We start from the raw sequence: 6,000 nt of genomic DNA, 5'->3' as shown, positions 1-6,000 counted from the left end.
GACAAACGCATGGTCACATCATGAGCATAGCCTGCAGGGGTGCCTGGTGTATAGGAAGTGACAGCTGGACTATAGTTCAGAATGATATCTGCAGGTAGCCGTGGTTCTCTGCCATGTGCAAGAAAGAAAGGAGAGAACCCCGTGCTAGAATGAATACTGGAGTTATATGCCAGTTCCACTTGAGGCAGATATTTATCCCATTCACCCCCACTTTCACAAATGTACTTGGCGAGTTGGTCTTTCAAGGTTCGATTCAGTCTTTCGACCATACCATCACACTGGGCGTGGTAGGGTGAGGTGCGGGTTTTCTCAATGCCCAATTGTCTGCACAAATGTTTAATCAAATCTGACTCAAACTGTCTACCTTGGTCTGTATGGATTATCTCAGGGACCCCGTGCTGCTTAATGTAATCCTCAAAAATGCACTGTGCTACAGTTGTTGCACGCTGATCCTGCAGAGGGTACAAATTGACAAAACGGGTAAAATAATCCATCACAACTAAAACATACCTATTCCCAAGAGAAGTAACAGGTAGCTCAGTGATGTCAGCGGCAATTCTTTGAAATGGTCGTTCTGCATGAATTGACTGTAACGGGGCCCTTTCATGAGGAGTGGTGGAAGCACAGGACTGACAGGATACACATTCAGCACAGAATTTCTGAATATCACGGGACATGTAAGGCCAATAGCACATTTTCCTAGCTCTCAACAAAGTACGCTCAGCACTCAAATGACCACTAAACTTCTCCCCATGAAAACACTTAAGAGCTGTTAGAATGAGTACCTCAGGCAAGACTACTTGGTAAACATGAGGGCTATGAGGAGATGATTTCACTCTACGACACAGTATACCCTCTTGGACTGATAATTTGGAAAATTCATGCCAAAGTTTCCTCAGTGTGGCAGGGGAATGTTTCAGTCTGCCTAGTGGGGGCCTTTGATTACCATTCTCTTTCCAGTCCATGACAGTACTAAGACAAAAGTCAGCCTTTTGCTGAGCTTGTAATTCAGTCAAATCAACTGACAGTGTCGGACCCACGTCAGGAAGAACCCCACAACCCAGTGGCACTTCAGATAAAAAGGAGACTTTTTCAGCAGTGGTGTGGCTGGGAATTACACACTGCACTGATTTCGTTTCAGTCACCGGCGAGCTAGGACACCGCGACAAGGAATCAGCATTACTATGATGCTTCCCTTCCCTGTATTGAATGGTAAAGTCATACACATCCATTTCAAGTATCCAGCGTGCTCTTCTACCAGTCGGATCATTATCAACTGCTGCCTTTTTTAGATTTAACAATGGTTTGTGATCTGTAATAATCTTGAATGGCACCCCAGACAAGAAATGTCTAAAATGTCGAACAGACCACACCACAGCCCACAGTTCACGGTCATAAGTTGACCATCTCTTTTCTGATGGAGTGAGAGCATGACTGGCGTAAGCAATTACGCGTTCCTTCCCATCCTGCATCTGAGCAAGCACTGAACCTACACAATCATGAGAAGCATCAGTGTATAGTAGAAAAGGCTGTGTGAATATAGGGTGAGCTACAATGGGAGGACTAGTAAGGGCCTGCTTCAGTGACCTAAAAGCCTCCTCACAATCACTTGACCAATTGAAGACAGCACCTTTCTGGGTCAGTGCATGAAGGGGTGCGGCCACTACAGCGAAACTCCTGACAAATCTCCTATAATAGGAGCATAGACCAACAAACGCTCTCACCTCTGTGACCGTCCTGGGGGTAGGCCATGACCGGACCTTGTTCAGATTCTTTTCATCTGGCAGCAGACCCTGGCTGGATACAACATGACCCAAGTAGGAAACTTCACTGCGTGCAAAATGACATTTGTTAACCTTCAATTTCAGACCTGCTGAACGGAAACGACTAAAAACCTCCTCAAGACTGTTAAGATGTTCACTGAAAGTTTGACTGAACACCAGTACATCATCAAGGTAAACAAGACAAACCTTCCAATGAAGTCCACGAAGCACCAGCTCCATCAATCGTTGAAAAGTTGGAGGGGCATTCGTAAGACCCATTGGCATTACCTTGAAATGATATAAAGCACTACCTGTATTGAAAGCGGTTTTCTCCCTATCCTTGGGGTCTAGCTCAACTTGCCAGTAACCACTGGACAGATCCATTGTGCTAAACCAGCGTGCACCTGCCAAGCTGTCTAAAGCATCTGAGGCACGAGGTAAGGGGTAAGAGTCTTTTACAGTGACTGCATTAAGCTTTCTGAAATCAATGCAGAATCTATAACTGCCATCTTTCTTCTTCACTAAGACAACAGGAGAAGCCCAGGGACTACAACTTTCCTCAATTACATCATTGGAAAGGAGCTGCTGAACTTGCCTGTCTATCTCAGCTCGAACATGTGGCGATGTTCTGTAAGCCCTCTGCCTAATGGGCTGTGCATCCCCAGTACGGATGGTGTGCTTGACCAAATCAGTACGACCATAGTCATACTCATTTGCACTGAAAACATCTGAATATTTGTAAATCAGAGTCTCTAGCTGAGTCCGTTCTGCACTGTCCAATGCAGACTGACTGAAGTCTACATTGGGTTTTGGACAGGGCTCAGTTCGAGTCTGTATCTGAGCTACTTTGGGTTCCAGCATTGTATATTCTTCCCCTGGTTGCATGACTAAGGAATGAAACTCACCTAGCCTTATGCCACAGGAAACATGGCAATCCTCGTTTGTCGGATTCATAGCTCGCACACAAGTCACGCCTGCTTTCACAGAGGTTACTGTACGTGCCACAAAAAGACCTGGTACTGACTGAATTTCAGGATCTAAGAGTCCAACATAATTACATGCGTACTCTTTTTCCCCAATGTTGGACTGAATTTTTACCAAAACGTTCATCTGTGACCTAGCAGGGATCAGAATGGGCTCTAAAGTCACTGCACTACTCTTTAGAGGGACTATTTCCTGTGAACACAAAAGAGGAACAGTCCAGTTCCACAATTTTAAATGATTTTCTCTGAGGTCAATTGCAGCATGATGTTTGCTAAGAAAATCCCACCCAAGGATAATTGGCTGTGTAGCATTTCTAACCACCTGAACATCATGTGAGAACACTTCCTCACCCAGCCTAATAGTAATGGGCAACATACCCAAAGTGTCAAGATAGTCACCAGTTACTGATTTTGCCAAAAGAAAGGATTTCTGAATAGGTTTTTTTGTTAAAGAGGGAATTGACATTCTCAGTGTTTCACTGATTAAAGATATTTCTGAGCCTGTGTCTACAAATGCTTGCATGGCAATGTTCTCAATGATTGCAAAAACATAAGGCGTTGGAATGACGGGATTTACCCGTTCAGTTTGTTTGGGCCCAACCATAGTCTCAGCAGATACCCGGCCCATAGTACCTGCTACCAGCCGTTTCCCTGAAGATCAACATCCTCTCCAACAAAACTGACATGATGATTACCAGACGAGGGTAGATGGTCAGTAGAAGATCGTGGGCCATATCTCTCGCCAGAGAACTTGTTGGAGGGCCATTCTGTCATATGATGATCCTGATGATGGGATTCGTGATGTAAGCGATGATCTCGATGATCAGAGGTTGGACTGCCACAACGATCACGGTGAGGTGGGGGCGAGCTGACAGGCTGGTTACGATGAATAGGAGTAAGGCTGGCATGTTGAGCAGCAAAATGTGGAGACATGCTGGTGCGATAATCTCGATGAGGTTGAGGTGGGCTGACGTGACGATCTCGGTAATATGAGGAAGCACTGATGTGACGATCTTGATGATGTGGAGATGGGCTCACATGACGATCTCTGTAATGTGGAGAAGCACTGATGTGACGATCTTGATGATGTGGAGATGGGCTCACATGACGATCTCGGTAAGGAGAAGATGGACTCACGTGATGCTCTCCATAGCCCCGACGTCTGTCACGGTCTCGGTGGCTGAATGAGTAAGGCTCATTTTGACGATGTGGAGAAGACGCTGGTGACAATGGATATCTCCTAGGAGATGAAAGTGGAGAGTAACGTTGCTTGTCTCTTCCACGTTCAGATGAGTAATCTCTCTGACTGGTGAAAGCGTGTTGCCTCTTCATTTGACTCACTTCCATCCTGAGAGCCTTAACATCAGCCGTCAATTGTTTCACTGCAGTCATGATTTCAGAAGAAATGTCTCCAGATGCTGTGGTCTTTGTGGACACCATAGCTGAAAGCGATTCACTGGATAAGGTAGTAGATGAGTTTGGTGACAGGCTGGTCTTTTGACTCAGAGGGGGCAGAGGTGCAAGTCTGAGAACTTCTTGTGCCCGTTCCCACTTGCAAGCAATAGCTAAAGCTTCCTCTAGGCTAGTAGCACCATGTTCATGACATTTTGCTTGAAGGACGGGATCAAGACCAGCTACGAACCGTCTAAATCTTTCCATGGCAATGGCGGACTCACCATAATTTGGAAATGCTTCCAAAACTAGTCTTGTGATCTCAGCTGCAAATACTTCCAAAGGTTCTTTGGGCATACGTGGTCTCGCATTCACAAAAGTTTGAAAATGTAGCAAAAATTGTTTCCTCCCAAAAACATCATTTAATGCAGCAACACACAGTTCATAGTTCTGTTGTATGTCAGGAGACAGGGAGAGCCAGTAAGCTAAAGCATCTCCACTCAACCTTGTATGGCGGCCAAATCTTGCGTTTGTGCATCCGCACAGGCCTTAACTGCAAGCTCTAAACGGGCTTTCCATAAAGAAAAACTGTCTTTGTCCCTACCGTCTCCATGAAAACACGGTGGTAGATCGACTTTAAAGTGCAGCAATCTTGTAGTGCGATTTGCAGAAGTTGCGTGCTCTCTGCCCTCCGCTGTAGGTGCACTTTCATCACTATCCGTCTCATTAGAGGACGCAGCACGCGCGGGGAGCACGCGAGAATCGGTAGACATTTTCACAGCACAGCTGCTGTTGATCTTGTAATGAAGCGAGTAGTAACGGCATCCACTTTAATTAATCTAACGACTGGCAACTGTGCACTCACCAGTACCCTTCACGGTGCATAAAAAAAATAAAAAATAAAATGCGCCTTCGTGATCGAATGCTTCAGCCGAGAAACTTCCAGAAACTCTTGAACTTGAACACCGCTGCCACCAGTCTGTAACCCTTTATTTTTGTCTGCACCTACTCCAGTCTCTTCAACGTAGATCCATAAATAAAACACGGGTTACAACGATGATAATTCACGTTTCTTCTTTTAATCAGAAGCATCGGCATAACAGCATGAACAGCCGAACACACAACACTCTCGCTACACTCGCTTGGGTTTTTTTTTTTTCCCCAAGCGCGCTCCTGCCTTAAAGGAGCCGGCGCACCAAATATCTTTCTAACAAAACATGTATAAAACTTTGCATAAGACATTTGAAAATACACCAAAATCTTACTAAACAAATTTACCAAAATGTCTTATTCTTCCTTTTCCTTTTTTTATATATATAACCTTTGAATTGACAAAATTAAAAATAAAATAATGAAATAAACATAAGGTTACACTACCATATTTTTTTTAAGCAGATAGCATGTAATATTTTTTACAGTGTAGAACTAACAATATAATTCGATTTTTTAAAATGAACAATTCCTGTATAAAATGGGACAGCAACCTTTATATCAGTGGTTCTCAACCTTTTTTTTTTCCCAGCGAGCCGCACTATTAAGTGCAAGTCTACGAATATCATTTACATATTACGTCAGCAATACAATCCAACCTGATTTATAATATTATAGCCTAACTATTATGATATATAATCTATTACATTCATTGAAATAAACAATTCTACTCCCCATAAATAAAACACCTGATGCTGTCGGGAGCTGACCAATTTTGTGAGATTCAGCTTGAAAGGAGTAGTAACACAAAGAAGTTGCGATTGTAACACCTGTGTTATACTTTCCGCATGTGCAATCCGGTCGCGTACACGGCCAGCGTGGACGCAGACTTCTTCAATTTATACTTCTGAATGCGCAGGCTGATGGCCAGC

Source organism: Carassius gibelio, chromosome B11, assembly GCF_023724105.1.
Source record: "Carassius gibelio isolate Cgi1373 ecotype wild population from Czech Republic chromosome B11, carGib1.2-hapl.c, whole genome shotgun sequence".
NCBI classification, from domain to species: domain Eukaryota; kingdom Metazoa; phylum Chordata; class Actinopteri; order Cypriniformes; family Cyprinidae; genus Carassius; species Carassius gibelio.
This window is presented reverse-complemented; position numbering follows the sequence as displayed.